General features: G+C 36.6%; 1 protein-coding gene across 1 annotated transcript in view; it reads right to left on the bottom strand.

Annotated features, from left to right (window-relative positions):
- UNC13C (unc-13 homolog C) overlaps positions 1-17,812 on the bottom strand; it is an 817,657-nt gene that overhangs the window by 682,080 nt on the left and 117,765 nt on the right. The window lies entirely within an intron of this gene.

The raw sequence follows: 17,812 nt of genomic DNA, 5'->3' as shown, positions 1-17,812 counted from the left end.
CTTACTGCTTGCTTAGATAGGTCTACCCACAGGAACCTTCTACTCTACATGCATTTATAGTGCAACCTACTGTTGAGAATTAAAACTGCAGGAAAATAAAAAAATTCCTTTGCTACTGCTACTAGTGATCTAAAATAATGCTATTAAATTGAATACATTTAAATAACAGGATTATTGATATGAAATATTAATAATATTGAATTTAAGTTAAAATCAAATTTCTAAAATTGAACAAAGTCAACTGTAAATCAAATTAATTGCATGCAATATTAAGGAATAATTTTAGAACACAATAGTATTAACAATACTATCAATAACAATAATTGCTAATTTTAAAGAACTATTATTAGTCATTATTATTAATTACTAATGGTTATTATTGATTATTTATACTTGTTTATGGTTTGTGGTTGTTGGTTATATAATTACAACAAATGCATATTGTTGATTATTAATAACATCATTAGTAATTATAATGAATGCATAATGCTATTAATTATTAACAGAAATTATTAAACTAAATACACATTCATTATTGATACTATTACTGTAAAATGATAATTGTTTCCTTACATTAGCATTTTGTTTTAAATGTCTTATTACCTTTCACAATAACATTGAAGAACTTTGTGTCTCCATTTTTTTAAATGTTTTAGGAACTTTTCATTGGTTAAGGTGACCATTTAGAAATACTCAAACTACCTTAAATAGGACATACAGACTAGACAATATGGAAAATACTGCAACACATCAAAGGAAATCAGGAAATATTCCTCCTGATTCAGCCCTGCATAAATTTTTAAATTGCTGGAATGATCCAAATTTGCCTAAGGAGAATTGGATGACAAAGAAAGAAGTAGAAAGCTTTGTAAGGCATGGATGGGCATATCTTTTACCTGGCCAAAATATGGCTCTTTTGACTTCAAGATATTAAAAAGATTTGAAGTTAGCCATTAAAAACAAAGATTCCAAAGATTATAAATACTGGTACTTATGGGCATATTATGTTGATGAATCAACCATTCCCTCCAGTGAGGAAACCATTCTTACTTTGGAACCAAACCATTCTAGCTTAATTCCTGCAGTGAAATCCAGCAAGAAACATGCTCTATCATCCCACCTGGCCTGTGAGGAGGTTTCTCCTCATACTGGCCCAAACCATGACTTGAACCCCTCAGCTCCTCTCCCTGTCAGATCTCACTCATCCCCCACTCCTCCCATCCCCTTTCCTCCCAATCTACCTCTCTGCCCTCCTTTGCCCACTCATCTTCCCTATCCCACCTATACCCATCCCTGCTTCCATCCTTTTCCATACCTTCCTTCCAACCCACCTTACTATGACCCCTTTAGACCTCACCCATCCTTCACCTCTCCACCCCACCCCAAACCCCTCCCCAGTTCCTCTCTACCCCACCCCCAGCCCTGCCTCTGATTCTTTCTCTTTGCCTACCCACCTGCTGACCAGCTCCATTCCACCACCTCACCCCCTCCCCTTACCAGCCTCACTATAACCAACTCCATTGAACTCCAGAACACAGGTCAAGCAGCAGATGCCACAGATGATTCAAATAAAGATCTTCTCCTACTTAGAGTTTTCTCTACATATAATAGATATGGTGATTTAGTAAACATTAGACATCATACACCTTTTTCTCCACAGGACATTGAGAGATTCAAAGAAAAAACACCTTCATATGAATCTGAGCCTGTGGCAAGCCTGTGGTGGTGATAAATAAGTTGGAAAGCATTTTTCACACATATAATCTCACATGGCTTGATGTAGAAGATTTGCTCCAGGCCTTGCTAACAGAAAGGGAAAGGAATAAGATTCTTTCTCTTGCTAATCAGGCCCAAGAAGAGGGAACAGCTCATTGGCCAACTGAAGATCCCAAATGGGACCCAAATTCAGTGTAAGATTACTTACAACTATGCCAGGCTAGAAATGCATTAATAAAAGCTATGAAAGCCTGTTCTGTTAGGCCTGGTACATGAACTCAATTTGAAAATCTTAAGCAATAAGATAGCAAAAATCCTTCCCAGTTTATGGATAGACTTGTCGAGCTGGGAGGAAGATATATGGAGCTTGATCTGGATGGGGAATGGGACCTTAGACAAATCATAATGGAATTTGTGAAAAACAATTGTAAGGTAGTTTGGAATTATTTTATGACTAGCTGTCCAAACTGGCCTAATATGGACCTTGAAGAATTGAAAAGAATAGCAGTTTATGCTTTTGAGGGACATAAGGAAAAGGAGAAGGAGAACACTGATTTAGTGGAAGCATTAAGAAAGGAAATAAAGAAATTGACTTCTAAACAGGGTGAGAAGGATAAAGAGAATGCTATTTTAGTAGAGGCATTGAGGAAAGAAATGAAAGAATTAATTAAAACAGTTGTGAAGGTAGAGCAAAAAGAGATCATAGCTCCCTTACAAGAATCCACAAAACAACCACTAACATGTTACTTTTATGGAAAAGTTGATCATGTGATTATGAATTGTAAGAAGAGGGATCAGGAGAATAGGAACAGAAGTTTCAGGAATAGAAATATTGATAGAAGAAATAGTTATTTGAGTGAGGAAAATAAAAAATCACACCCAAACACCTGTACTCAATGTGGGAACTCCTCTCAGCATGAGAGACTCCAGAGGTGTGGACAGAGAAATTGTGATGAATGATGGTACTTGGGAGGGGAAGGAACCTTAAAGAGTTCAGAGGTGAAATTTTAAGACTTTTAAGACCTCGTTGCCTTATTGATATTAAATGTTTCAGTTTGTTCCCCTTCCCAGAATGAAGAAGTCTCTGTAATTCAATTCTAAATACAAGATGTATGCAATTTACTTTAACCAATTTATGAGTTATCAAAATTGAAATATTCTGTTACACTGTTTTTCTATATTTGAACCTCCTCTATGACTATGATTGTACTATAGAGGAATATCATTGTAAATGCCCATGAACAGCATTTTGTTCCTTTTTTGCCTTTGTTAATTGTCACACAGAGATGATGGATGGACTCCATCACATTGGTTTCAACATGTATAACAACTTTGGAGAATTGAATTGTATAACAATCTCAATTGATTTTAATGAGTATTCAGACATGGTTTTCAGATATTTGGGAGCATCCCTACCTCTGACTGATCATTTATTTGCCTACCTCTTGAGTTGTTTGTAATAAAAGGTAAGGGTCTATCTATAGTTGAAGTAGAGTGCAATGGCATTATTGTGTTTTCCCATCTCTGCATTTATTGTAAATGCAATGGATAACATATCTGAAAGGATTTTTCACCTTTTATTCCTCAGCTCCACATGAAAATGGTGTGGACATATTGGAGACAGTCCTGTTACACAATTACAGTCCCATACCAAGAGGGAGGGAGGTGCCCAGGTGACTTAGTTAACCTGTGATGTATTAAAATCTCATCCAGTAGGTGGGAATGATTTTTTTTCCTGTGAAGCCTAGTAGCTTCAACATGAATTCTTGTATTTATAACTCTTCATCAACTGTACAAAGTTTTTTCTGGGTTTCTCTGCCACCAAATTTTGGAATGATGATAATAACAGACTATGTTAAAAACTATCTTTGCCAAAGTTGAAAGATTGGCTAAATCTGTAGACCTTGTGGCAAGTATTCATGATTTCAAAAGGTTTTTTGGATGTCACACAGAAACTCATATGAATTCTAATGATAGTGGGTTTGTTTGCTATTGTCATTAATGGACTCTTATAATTTTGGGGATTTTGTTACTTTTTAGAATCTGTATTCATTGTTGTACTACTGTTTTAAAAAGGTTTTTACCTAGTGAAAATTTATGTACACTCACACTGTGGATCCTGGCCAAGTTAAGAGTGATATAAATTTCATTTTTGAGTGGGCACCTTTGGTGTTATGCCTCTGCTTGGCTAACACCTTGTTACATGGAATGTGAACTGTGAAATTATGGGGTTTTTTATTGTATTTTTTCTCTCTTTATGTTTTAATAAGATATTTGATTTTTTTCTTTCTTTTTACCTAACCTTGGTGATACTTGATATTCATGAAATCAGTATTAATGTGTTTTTTTTACTTGAAGGATACAGTTTACAGTATAACTTTACAGTATCTTTTAGCCCTAGTTATACCCAAAGCATACCCAAAATACTTTCGACTATAGAAACCTGCCATTTATTGACAAATGCCATGGGTCTTTGTTTAATGACTATGTCTAATTCCAGGAGAAGGAGACAAAAGAGCCACTATACAGTGCCAAGCCAAAAAGGGCCAAATCCAATCCAGGGAGGATTGTTGAACTTCTATACAAAAGGACTTGAACCTAGTGTGTGAATCAAGGTTGTGGCACTTGACATATGTTAAGATGCAGGACTTCTTTGAAGCATACTTTTAGTCAAGTGCCTCAGGTTAGCTATCATCCTGAGTCCCCCTGTCTCTGACAGTAACAGTACAATCAGACCTGGGAATGATTTTCCCATTTGCTGCTGAAACTTAGTCCTTTTTCTCTTATAGTTCGGCAACTTTCTGTCGTACTGGCTGTAAATGGGTAAAGTGCTATATTATAGCTGCTATTGTCTTACAGGCTTGTGGGATATAAGTCACTTTAATTGGTCCTTGCTATGATTCAAGAACCTGTTACAGGTTATTTTTATTTTTTACTCAGAATTTTATACACATAAGATTTTTTATTTTATTCTCTCTCTCATTATTTTTATACAGAATTTAATTTTTACTTTTTTTATTGGGGATGTTTTGAGTGGTTTGTTTTTTTCTGTTTTTCTTTTGACAATTATTTCATATACCTCATAACTCAGTCATGTATCCCAGAGTGATTCTGGTGTTGGTCAACATTCTCTTCAGGGGGGATTGTGTAATTATCCTAAAAATGCAAGATTTAAATTTTGTTGGAAAAATTTCAGGAAAAGAAACATGCCTACACCTTGAAATCAAGAAAGTGGATCTTTTTGGATAAAGTGCTGTAAAGATGCCTGAAGAAGCTACACACTGCATCGAAAGATCCAGAATGAATATTGGGGTATAAAGAACTTAATTCAAGGGGACTGAACATACTTTTTCTGAATGTAAACTCTTATGCCAAAGGGGCCTGCCCCCAAATTGGAATTTTGTCAATGCATCTATCAGTCAGTTTTTGTATTTTATTCCCATCCCTGACTATTGTAACTCCCTCTTAGAAAAATGCAATATTGTATGTATTTTTAACTAGAAGGTGTTTAGAGTTATAAGATAGCTATATTTAAACTGGGGAGAAGGGTCTCCCAAAGGATCACAGGGAGATCAAGGAAGTTTATCTCCTCCCACTCCTGAGGAGCTTTACCTGTCTAATAAACATTCCTGACATACCACAGTTGCGCCAGGGTTACGTCGGTGTATGTACTGTACATCAATAAATGTTAAGGTTTGGGGCAGAATTGGGGAAGACCAAAGAGAAGACCATGAGATAACCACAAGGAGAAGAGACAGAGCAGGCAGTGAGGGGGAATGAGGAAAGGACTGGCAGGTTAGGCACCACATGGTCAGGTTACTTATAGGAACATTATCTACTCTTCCAATAAACTTTATTATATATATATATATATATACATATATATGTATATATATATATATGGGTTAAAATATTTATTTTAATTATTATGACATACATGGTCAATCTGGACCTCTCTGAAGCATTTGCCAATCCCTGGGTTTTAGTGAAATTCTTGCTTCTTCTAATTATATTCCTGCTCTTTCTCAGTTTCCTTTGCTGAATCATCCAGATACCTTCCCTACCCTAGAAACTACAGATTTACTGAGGTATGAAACAAATACGTGTGGATGAAACTTCCATACAGAGTATGTTTTGTGGTTGCTTAAAGAAACTAAATCATGACTTCAAAACTTTTGAGACTTGGATAAGATTAGCAATCTATCTAGTTCAGAATTTGGTGTTGCAATAGTTGGTCAACCTAGTGATAGAATATCCCTAAATAGGCCCTTGAGAGGGAATTACTTGACCAGAGGATAATCTTGTGAACTCCAAAAGGTCAGAAGATTTGAACATCTCATTACATTTATAGCAGTTACTTTGAATCGGACATTTATGTGTATGTATGTGTACATATATATGTATGTGTGTGTGTGTGTGTGTGTGTAAATAAATTAATCTAGGGACAAACTAGAGATACTGAGGAAAGGCAATTGCAACTGCAATACCCAAGGGAATCTATCCTCAAAGACCAGCAGAAATCTCCACATACCAAAAAAGAACTTCATGAGAACTCCACAAAGGGAGGAAAGAACTTTTCAGAATCAGTTGTTCATACACTTTTGCCACAAGGGCTCATTAAGTTTGAATCCACTTTCCCCTAGATTCTGTGTATACTTGTGAAAAAGCTATACCAGGCTTTTGGTAGACTTGGACCTGCTCCAAATGTTCTTATTTTGTTTCACAAATATCTCTAATTAAAAGATAATTAGGTCTAGCTGGCAGAACATGGCAAATTAAGCCTCATAAACTATAACAGTGGAAATCACAATTCCTCAGGTTAACTCTTAGAATCCCAAGGAGAAGAACCATCACTCTCATCTTTTGAATGACCCAGTTAGGGCTAATGGAAATTGGGAAATAAACTCAGAGAAACTGTTCCTTTGTATTATGTCTACATGTAGTTTCCCTAGATAACATGTAAAATCCTTGAAGGAAAGAGCTTGTTCAATTTTTTGCCTGTGTATTCCCTAGGATCTAGCACTGTGCTTAACACACAAGCTCTTTATAAATGATTACTGGCTGCTGAAGAAGAGGTTAAACTGTTGAATCAAATGTCTTTAACTGGATAGAGAGTTGTGCCTGGAGTCAAAAAGAACTGAGTTCCAATGCTGCTTCAGATGTTTACAAACTGGGTGACTCCAGACAAGTCACTTAACCTCTATTTGCCTCAGTTCCCTTATATGCAAACTGGAGATACTATTAGCACCTATATCTCAAGGTTGTTGTGAAAATCAAAGGAGATAATCTTCACAAACCTTTTAGCACAATACCTGGCACATACTAAGTGCTATACAAATTTTAGCTATCATCTTTATTATCATTTATTATTATCCTCTCATTTTATTTAGGAACAAAAAGAAGCAAAGAGCTGATATCGCTTGCCAAAAGTCACAAAGTTAGTGGCTGAGCCATAATTAATACTTGTGTCTCCTGACTACTAGTTCACTACCCTGTGATATTTCCCCAAGTAGCCTTAGGGGGATACATTTACTTTGTTGGGGTTATTTGTTCACTTAAGGGAGAGTTCCATGGACTTTTTTGCAACCATTTTCTGAGTTGGAAGAGAAGGCTAGCTATTATTATCTAAAAACTGAAACTCTGAGGCAGAAAGCACCAACAAGATTAGCACTTCAAGGTTGATGAATCTGGTCTGAGAAAAATAAAAATATTTTTCCATCATCAAACAATTATCTTGTAGCAAAATGAGATTTGGATTTGGGTCCCCTATATCCAGCTGTATTTTCTTTTCCACATGAACTAATACCAAGTGTCCATAATTCTTACCACAGCTTGGAAAGCACAAGCAAGAGACTAAAACAGTAACTACTTGTCTTGCAGTTAGAAGATCTGGCATGAGAGAGAAACATTTTCTTTCACTAAATAAATAAATTGAAATACTTTATCTGCATTTAGATGCCAAAACAACAGTACTAGGATAGAGGAAACACCAAAGTAAATTAGTTACAACTTTTGAAGTTTAACTGAGGGCTGCAAATTTTCATTAATAAATAAAAAGTAAAGGATGAAACTCTCTATGGAACCTCTGATAATCCAGAGACTAGTAATTTGTTGCGTCCCATTCCCTTCATACACCCACTTACACACACACACACACACACACACACAAACACACACACACACACTCATTTCGATGTATGCTGTCACAGAAACTGCCTGGTGCATCAACAGTAATTAAATAAACATAAAACAGACCAACAGGCTTGCTCAAAGGATTTGCGATAATTAAATTAGGAGGGACCTAAGGGACCTTTGGTGATTCTCTGACAACAGATGAAAAGCTCTTGTAAAAGGATCTGATTGCCTTTTTTCTTAACACTACTTTCCATTTGCTAACCTTAAACATTATTTTCTTACCAACGGAAAGAACAACTTGTTTTGTTTTGTTTTTGGCATTTTGGAAATTAATTATTTTTTCAAATGACCCTACCTGGATGTTGATGCAAAAGTCTCCATCAAATATACCTCCCTCTCCTAGTATTTTTCTGACACCTAACAAATCTCTATCCTACAAGAGAGATTTACTTGTCTTCACTATAGCATATCTGAATTAATTCAATCTAGAAATGTTTTTTGGACATGGTGATAGGTTCTATTCTTAGAATCATTAGCATATCAGACCTGGAAAATACCATAGAGGTCATTTAGTCCTCTTTCCATATTCCTTTACTCTATAGAGGAGTAAAGTGATTCTCAGGAGACAGCCAGGTGACTCAGTAGATAGAGCAATTATACTGAGTTCAAATCCAGAGTTAGATATTTACCAGCTGTGTAACCCTGAGCAAGTGACTTAACCTCTGTTGGGCTTAATCCACAACAGAAGGAAATGGCAAACCACTTCTATATCTTTGCCAAGAAAATCCCATGGACAATATTGATGTGCAATGGTCCATGGGATCACAAAGAGTCAGACAGGCTGAACAACTGAAGAACAACAAAATAAGGTCCAAAGAGATTTGTTATGAAAAGCAAATTAGAACTCAGATCCCTTGACTCCCAAATTAATAGTGTTTACATTATACCATCTCTTTTTTCCTCTTGGGACCCAAGATCCCCTCCACAGAATCATAGAATGCAGCACCAGAAGTAATATTTTGGATCACCTAGCATTAGATCATAGATTTAGAGCATGAAGGGATCTCCGAGTAGTACATTAAGTGAAGTCTTCCCATTTTACATATGATGAACTGAAGCAAAAAGAAAAGAAGTGGCTTGCCCAGAATCACACACCTAATAAGTATCTGAAATGGGATCTGAACCCAGAAATCTTGACTTCAATTCTTATACTTGATTTAGCACACCATGCTGCCTTGACTGACAGGTGTGGACTACTCTCTTCTTTTTACAGATGAGTAAACTATTGTCCAGAATGTTTAGATAGTCTTTATTAAGGTCTTCTACCTCAATGTTACCCAATTCAATTAATATCATATGTTTTGTTCAAGGTCATGTAGTTAAGCAATTTGTGAAGTCACTCTTCAAACCTAGACTCTTTGATTTCAAATCCAGTACTCTTTTTATTATATTACATCTGGCCAAGTTTTTCTACAAAGCAAGCGAAGGTTTATTTAATAGGCCTCTAAAAGAAATATTTTCATCTTCCACTTATATTTTCCTGGAATCTTTCATCTCTAAGACAACCATTAACTTTGTAGAAATTGGGCAATTTACCAGTTAGAGTTGGGGGTCTGAGCTAGAACACATTTAGACAATTAATGCTCTAATCACATGAAAACACTCAAGCAAATTGAATTTATATATCATTTCCTATCTAATAGACTATCTTCTATTAAGTACAAACAAATAAGAAATTAAAAAACCAATATGTTTAGGAATGAAAAAGCATTAATCTAGAATTTTTTACTTTTCACCCTTCTGTCTTCATGTCTACATTGCTCTTTACCTTAATTAGTCTTTTTCTCTTGTTGATTCATCAGCTAGTTGTTAAATATTTAATTACTATGTTCCAAGAATGTGCTAATGTCTTCTTTTGCAGAAGTATAAAATAGAAACTTTACCCTAAATGAACTCACTAAGGCAATGAGAATCACCTAAATGAAATAAATTAACAGTAGTGAAAGCAATGTGTGATTTAGGGCCCAAATTAATGCCTATTAGTAATATGTGCCATAAATGTTCATAAAAAAAATAAAGCAGTGAAAGCTAAGAGGGACAAGAATGTTTTCATCAAGAATATGAATGGCTAAATTAAAATCTCTAGATGGTCTAAAAAAAGTGGTTCTTAGCACCTTTTGCCCCACTCCACACCATTCTCTATCACTGTCATCACAGGAACCAATGGGGATTATATAGGACTTCATGCCATCTTGGATTTTTCACTTTTGTAAATTGCATGGCCAAGTGATCAGAATATAGGTAGCAAGCTTCTTCACAACTAAGTAGGCTGGTCTTCAATAAATTGAGTCAAACTCTTGCAGAGATTATGCTTGTAGACTTTGAGTGTGGTAGAATTAACCAGCATTTCTATTATACTTGCCTAACCCAGGGTCATCTCCATTCGATAGTAAGGCATCAGAAGAGGATTTTGTATGTTGAAGAAATGAATGAAGAAGAGGATGAGAAAGAAATTGGAAAAGAACAAGAACAAGAAAAGGATAATAATGTAAGGTTGATGGTGACAACAATAATAATTAATAGCAATAGGTCAGGCATAGTATAGTGGTGACAGAATTGTCTTTCAAGTCAAGAGCCCTAGGTTAGGCCTTGCCTCTTGAACTTGTGTGAACCCAGGAAAGTTACCTAACCTCTCAGTGTCCCCAAGGAAGCTGTCTAAATTACCAAAGCAATGCTAAACTTCACTAGTAGAATGTTTCTCATAACAATGAAATTACCAGTCTAATCAAAAAGCAAAAGCTATAGTTCATTCACCTGGACCTGACAATGAACTCATTGTAGGCCCTCTATCATATTCACACTTAGCTTGAAATTCAATTCACTGCTTTTGACTGAATAAGCACAGTATGGGTGATAGAAGTTGGTTTTCTTTATTCTGAATAAGTCCTATTTTTATTTCACTACTTTTTCTCCCAAAATATCAATGGTTCCTTTTTATATGTGCCCTCTGATGTATTTTTCAATATGTTGATAGCACAAGACCTCTATCTTGAAAGCAAATGACGAATGATTTTGTACTAGAGAGATTGGACAGATGGATCATAAATATGAAGACAAAGTCCCTTAGGAGTTTGAAAGAGATAAAAGCCAGAACCCAAATGAATGGAATCTCAAAAAAAAAAAGAAAGAAAGAAAGAAAAGTGGCACATTTTAGTTTTAGTAGGATCAGAGAAAATAAATGTAGAAATAGGGAATATAAATGCAGTGATGATGATATGCTATTTTTCCTCTGAATTAAGCCATGACAAGTCACAAGATGGAAAACCTCAAACCTTGGTCATTTTGTAGCAGAAAATCATTTTGATTTACGGTAGGCATTAAGGGTTTGAGAGGTGAGATACTTAGATGGTCATTGGTGAGTTTTGACTTCTCATTTTGATACTTCCTTTCTCCAGGACTCTGTTCGACATGCCCTCATTCATTGTTTTCAAGAGAAAAAGTATCCATTTTCAAATGCCTATGCTGTTGATATTTTGTTTCATATTTCTATAAATATAAGTCTCAGGAGTCTTGTAAGTCACATATCTCAAATAAATGAGACAGTCTTGGAATGAAGATCATTTCTATTGGAATTGCTATTGGAAAGTGATTGATCCAAGATATCTCAACAACCACCACTTTAATAGCCTGGAAAAAATGGGATTAAAAATTCAAATACCATTTTAGTGACTATCATATCAGATAGAGCCAAATATTTAACTTACAAGAGATTTTAATATAATTAAATGGATGATTTTAAACCAGGAGAATTTATTAGGGAGAGGTAGTGAGAACCCCTTTCAATGTGAAGGAATTAAAAAACTATCAGTTATGCTTTATTTCTAAAAGTTATCAAATAATATCTGGAAGTAAAGAATTCAACAAAAATCCTCTCCCTTCAAAGCCATATAGCAATAATCCACTTACATCTGCAGAACATATACTAAGTCAAATTTCCTTTAGAGATAAACATTTCAAATATGTGGTGTTATTCATATTATTTATACATATATTTTCCAGTCAGGGTCATAAAACCTCTGGATACTTAGTATATGACTATTCAGTTTTGCCTTGTGCTAGCATTTACATAGCACTTTAAGATTTTCAAAGCACTGTACATACATATTATCTCATTTGATCTTCATAACAACCCTGGAGATATATGGGGATATTTTTCTGCTCATTTCTCAATTGAGGAAACTGAAGGACAAAGAAGTGAAATGACTTACCCAGGATCACCTAATAAATACCTGAGACAGGATTTTAACTTGGGTCTTCCTTAATCCAAGTCCTATACTCCATTCATTATGCCACCTAGCTGGCCCTGTACCACCTAGCTGTATAATTCTATAATCCTCTCCATTGTTTCATAGATAAACTGGGCATCTCTACTGCCTTATAGGCTCAGGCATATATAAGGCCACAGTCGTTTAGTTATGTATTTTTCTTGTAGGTCCTATGATAATGATTCCAGCAAATGTTGATACCTGCGATGGTTAAATGATCTCAGAGAAAAGGCTTCTTGAAGATGGCAGAGGAGAAGCAGGGAAAGTTCAAACCACCCTGGGAATCCACTCCAACCAACCTTAAAATAATGCCTCAAAATGAACACTGCAGTGAAAGAACACACAAAGAGACAATGTGAAGAAACTTTAATGTAAAGAACAACTTGAAAGGTAGGGACAGTCTTGGTTCACTGAGGTGGGAGGGGAGTACGGACCACAGGAAGGTACACCAAGGAGTACCAGTTAAGAGTCAACAGCAAGCCCCCTGCCCACACACACATCTACTATTCCAAGTTTTGGACCTGGGCACAAGCCAATGTCTAGACCTAAGACCTTGCCTAAGCCAACAGTAGTGCAAGCCCATGCACAGCTCGTAAAACTCCAAACCCTCACCAAAGCTTGGAGTGAGGTTCAGAATCTCAGCATGGGGCAATCTGCACAGCGCAGCAATCCTGGTCTGTATAATGAGGCCAAACTTGTAGTGAGTACTTGAACCCCAGCACAAGGTAGTCTGTACCACACACTAAGTGCAGCATCAAAGAAGCACTAAAGTTCAAGTGAATGCCCTCTCTACTCTGAGAACTGAGTTCACCTTTAAGATGAAGTTGAAAGTCAAGAAAATGGTTGGGAAAATGAGAAAACATCAAAAACAAAAAACCAAAAAAATACCTAACAGAAAATTTTTATGGAGACAAAGAAGAGCAAGGCACAGATACAGAGGGTTAAATCACTAATATAAAACTTAGAATTAGAGAATTTTAGAAGCTCAAATAATCATTAATTAATTAATTGTACTACCTCATACTCGGAGAGAAACCAGTATAGTGAATGATTGTTTTTTCCTTGGGGGAGAAGGGCAGTGGGAGAAGTGAGGAAGGTTGGGAAAGTAATCCTGACATGTCATTTAATTAGTACAGTGAATTCTCTGGGACTATGACATTCACTAATTTGCAGAAATTTATACTAAAGAGTTTTATGTAGAAATTAAAGGCTAAATGATTTGCCCAAGGTCACACAACCAATATGTGTCTGAGATGGAACCTGAACTCAAGTTTTTCTGCTGCAAGGCTAGCTCTCTGTCCACTGTACTGCACTGGATCTTTTGAAGATGAATATATTTATCAATTACTTAATAGAACTTCCTGGGCCACATGATCTCCAAAGTCCTTCCAGGTTAAAAAATTGACTAAATTTCAAAAATAGTTTATTTAAGAACTCCCAGTAACAATAAAGACAAACAACCAAACAAACAACAAAAACTTATTTTTCAAAACTATTATGTCCTGGGCTGATATGGGAAAGTAAACATAAAAATTAATGATGATTCTTGAACAACTGAAGAATTCCCCTTGGCCCCTGATTAGAGAATGAAATCTACAAAAATAACTCTTCAAAGGGATGTATACCTCCTCAATGAGCAAGTGAAATCTAGTTTTAGCTTTGTGAAACAATGTCCACTCAAAATCAGTCAGGTTCCAGAGTCTGGAATTCTGGAGAAAGCAATGTTTTTCAACTCATGGAAAGGCCTCCGTAGACTATTTCTTCAATAAATTCCTAAAAAAATTAACTAAGAGACTGGAGACAACAGGTCCTGATAACCACATAAAAATGTTCTATATAATGGCAGGTCCAGAGGTGCTCAGACAGCTCTACAAACAACAGCTGATTGACAGACCAGATCAGAGTATAGTATATTGTCACCTCTTTGGCTCTAGTCTCCAACTTTTTTTTAAAATGAGGGAAGAATCTTTTACCTAGTTTGTAAACTGGTATTTTATTTACAGAGCCAATGTAGACCATTGAATGGGGCTAAGAGATTGGGCTTTAGAGACAAGTGCTGTCATCCTGTGGACAATAAATGAAACCTATCCCCATGCTCTCTACCCTTTCAGACCTCATTTGAACAGGTTATTAACTCAGTGACATGATGCCATCTTAAGAAAAGACTGTTGAAGGTCATCTGGGTGCCAGAAACCACTGAATTTTGGGTAAATTTGACTGTCCTGGGTTGGAAGAGGCATTTTGACAGGATTTAGCAGTCCTTGACCACAAGAACTATACTGCACTGTCACTGATATTACTATATCATTTGAAAACGGATACACTGCTTCTCCAGGCCAGGCAAAATTGAAAAATACCAAACAATGTATCAGGACCTGGCTCAGGAATGCTACAAAGTATGTAGTAATGTCATGATAGTGGGTGCTCTGGGAGCCTGATATATGGCTAATGACTCAGAACTATCAAAACAGAAAATCAGACTGAGATACTTGAATCTCATGAGGAAAGCATCAAATTCATAGATATATAGAGAAAGGTTTTAAAAATTTAGAAATAAATATTAGTGTGCTTGAGAGAGAATTTAACTCAGTGGATCAAGGGACAAACAGCTCAGGAGTCAGGAAGACTAGATTCAAGTTCCATTCAAACTGCCCATCTACATGGATGGAAGAAGTTTTCATGCTGAAATTGAAGAAGGAACAAAAGGAGGAAGAGCAGGAGGAAAAAAGGAAGAAGAGAAAAAGGGGGGAAAAAAGAAGAGGAAGACAAAGAAGACAAAGAAGACTACATAAAATTATCCAAACAGCTCACATACAGTGACACTTTCTTGAAAAGTGATTCATTGTTCTTATTTGGCCATGTCCAACTCTTTGTGACCACATTGGAGGTTTTCTTGGTAAATATACTTTAGTGGTTTGCCATTTCCTTCTCTGTCTTATTTCATAGATAAGTTAACTGAAGAAAACAAGGTTAAGTGACTTTCCCAAGGTTACACAACTAGTTAGTGTTTGAAGACAGAAGAGGAGTCTTTCTGTCTCCCTGCTGTGGTAGAGACTTGAAGAGAGAGAGGTTTTGCAGGACAAGCCAAGATGCAAGAACCAAGGCTGGGGACCTGTCTGTCAATCAAGAAGAAGGTTCCAAACTGAATGTTCCCAGGAGGAAGCAGTTGAGCTGGCTAGGGGGAGGATCGATTCTGTCTCTGGCTCTGAGAGTTGGAGCTGGCCAGGAGAAACTGAGAAATCTCTGTTTTCTGTCTCTCTTTGAGATTTGACTGACCAAGAGTTGGAGGAAAGCCAGGCTGAAGGAGAGACTTTTCTTGATGGCTGGCTGAGGGGAAAGAAGCCCTGAACTGAATTTTGTTAGTTCTATCCCAAGCTGAAGGACCCTTGGGGGAGGGGGGATTCTGGAGTTAAGCTCAGAGACATTGATGGCTTTGTGAAGAAGAAAGATTTTAAACAGTTGTCTTCCATCCATCTCTCTAACTGTCTTAAAGTCACAGTTGTGACTGGACTACTTTCCCAAACCCTCAAATTCTTATCATAGATTAGGGAAATCCTCATCCCTCTTTCCTCAGTTTCAAATTGTTGGGGAAGTGGGTGCAGAGTGGCAGAGTCAGGCAGGCATGGATGGTAAAGCTTCTTTGTGTCCCTCTCTTTTTTCCTTCCCAGTGTTCATAATAAAGTCTCAGGAACAGCAATAAATAAATAATGAATGAATGAATAAATAAATGAATGAATGAATGAATGAATGAATGAATAAATAAATAAATAAATAAAATTTTAAAGAATCCTGTTGTTTCCCAATAAACCCCTTACCTGAGAAAGAAAACAAGAGTATTTTATAGTCCACTCAGGGGTGAGGGAGGAAGCCAAAAGGCTTCAAGAAGCGGGTGGTTAAGGAAGGGAGTGAGGGAGGAAGAAGGTAGGAAATAGATTGCCATTATAATGGCATAATCAGCCATCAATAGAGATCAGTAGGCAGACCCCAGTGCATTCCCCTGTACCAGCATCTCTCTCAACATCTCTCTGTATCTCTCAGTATCTCTGAAGAAAGTATATCTATCTCCATAATTAGTAGCAGTTCTCCAGTCACAGTCAAGCCAGAATACATCAGTCACTGCAACAAGAAATAGTAACACAGATTTACATTTCTATTTCAATTGGCACCACTAGCCTGACTGTACCCACAATCCTTCAGGCAGGATAGTTAAAGAAAAGATAAACAAAATGTTCAAACAAGTAGTTTTTGGCATGGTGGTCATTGCAGCCATTGCCTGCTTTTGGATTTACCATTTACTATATATAGTAAACTATCCCAAATGGTAGTGGAAACTGTGGATTATGTTAGCAACGTCACACTGACTGTTTTACAATTGCCATTTCAATATGAACTGGTTCTCTGGCAAGTCCTGGCACAAGTATATGTACTCTTTATGGCTGTGTTGCAGACTCTAACCCAAGTGAAAAAAGTATTCAGATTTGTAGTTCCCCTTAAAGCTAAGAAGGTTATGGCTATTGATACCAACTTAGACAAGATGATTGAGGCTGTGTTTGAACAATTGATCAAGGAAAAATGGCTAGATCTAGTTATGGGCAAGGACAATGGGCAATCAGAGAATGTACCTCAGGAAACTGAAGGTGGCAATGAAAATGAGAACCAGGCTGCTAGTGACCCTGAGAAAATCTGTCCTTTGAAGGAGGTCACTAAGCTGACTACTAATGCTGGTGTGAATCACTCAAAAGTCCATAGACAATTCTGCACACAGGAACTGTAATCCATAAAGTGTCATTTCCCAAAATTTGTGGACAATCCTTTTAAATCCCATATGAGCTTAAATGGACATTCAGGATCTTTGATCCAGACTTCAAAGATGTCAACTTCCTGTTGTCTCTGTTCAGCCCTCATGAACAGAGGAGATTTTTGGAGAAAACTAGATCTGAAAACAATTTGACTAGCTGGCCAACTATAGAGCAAAGGGTGGACATGGATTTTGCAAATCCCACCTGCATGTACTATCTGAAAAGGTGCAGGAAGGATTTTCTGCAGACCATTAAGCATTGCTGTTCTAAGCCAAATGCATGGGCCAAGTTTGACAAGATCAGGCAGGATAAAGGGGAACATCCTGCCACATACATAGACCATCTGTCAGATATGGCAGAGTACAATCTTAGGTCTAGAAGCCGATACTGAAGAGACAGCTGGACATGTTCATAGACAATTTCTTAGGGGATGCACACCCAATTTGAAAGTATTTTTCAAAAACTATTTCCCTAAGTATGACTCAGTTTCCCTGATTGAATTGAGAGAGGCTACATGTTAACTATCTGAAAACAATTTGGAACAGAGTAAACAAGTCCAAGATCTGAAAGATAAGTTAGAGAGGACTAAAAATGATTTGAAAGAAAAGGAAATTGAGGAAATTAAAAATTTGAACACAGGGCTTACACAAAACCTACTTAACAGAAACCTAGATATACATAAAGACCACTGCAGAAAGAGACTAGGGAATGTTTCTTTTGTCACCAGAAAGGTCACTTGATTAGAAACTGTTTTTTAAAGAAGAAACATGAGAATAATGACAGAGACAAACAAAATGCACAAACGAGGTACAAGTATTCCACTTATTGTTCGCATTG

The sequence above is a fragment of the Monodelphis domestica genome, chromosome 1, assembly GCF_027887165.1.
Source record: "Monodelphis domestica isolate mMonDom1 chromosome 1, mMonDom1.pri, whole genome shotgun sequence".
Lineage (NCBI taxonomy): Eukaryota > Metazoa > Chordata > Mammalia > Didelphimorphia > Didelphidae > Monodelphis > Monodelphis domestica.
The sequence above is the reverse complement of the archived record's forward strand: the minus strand, read 5'-3'. Positions and strand labels throughout refer to the sequence as shown.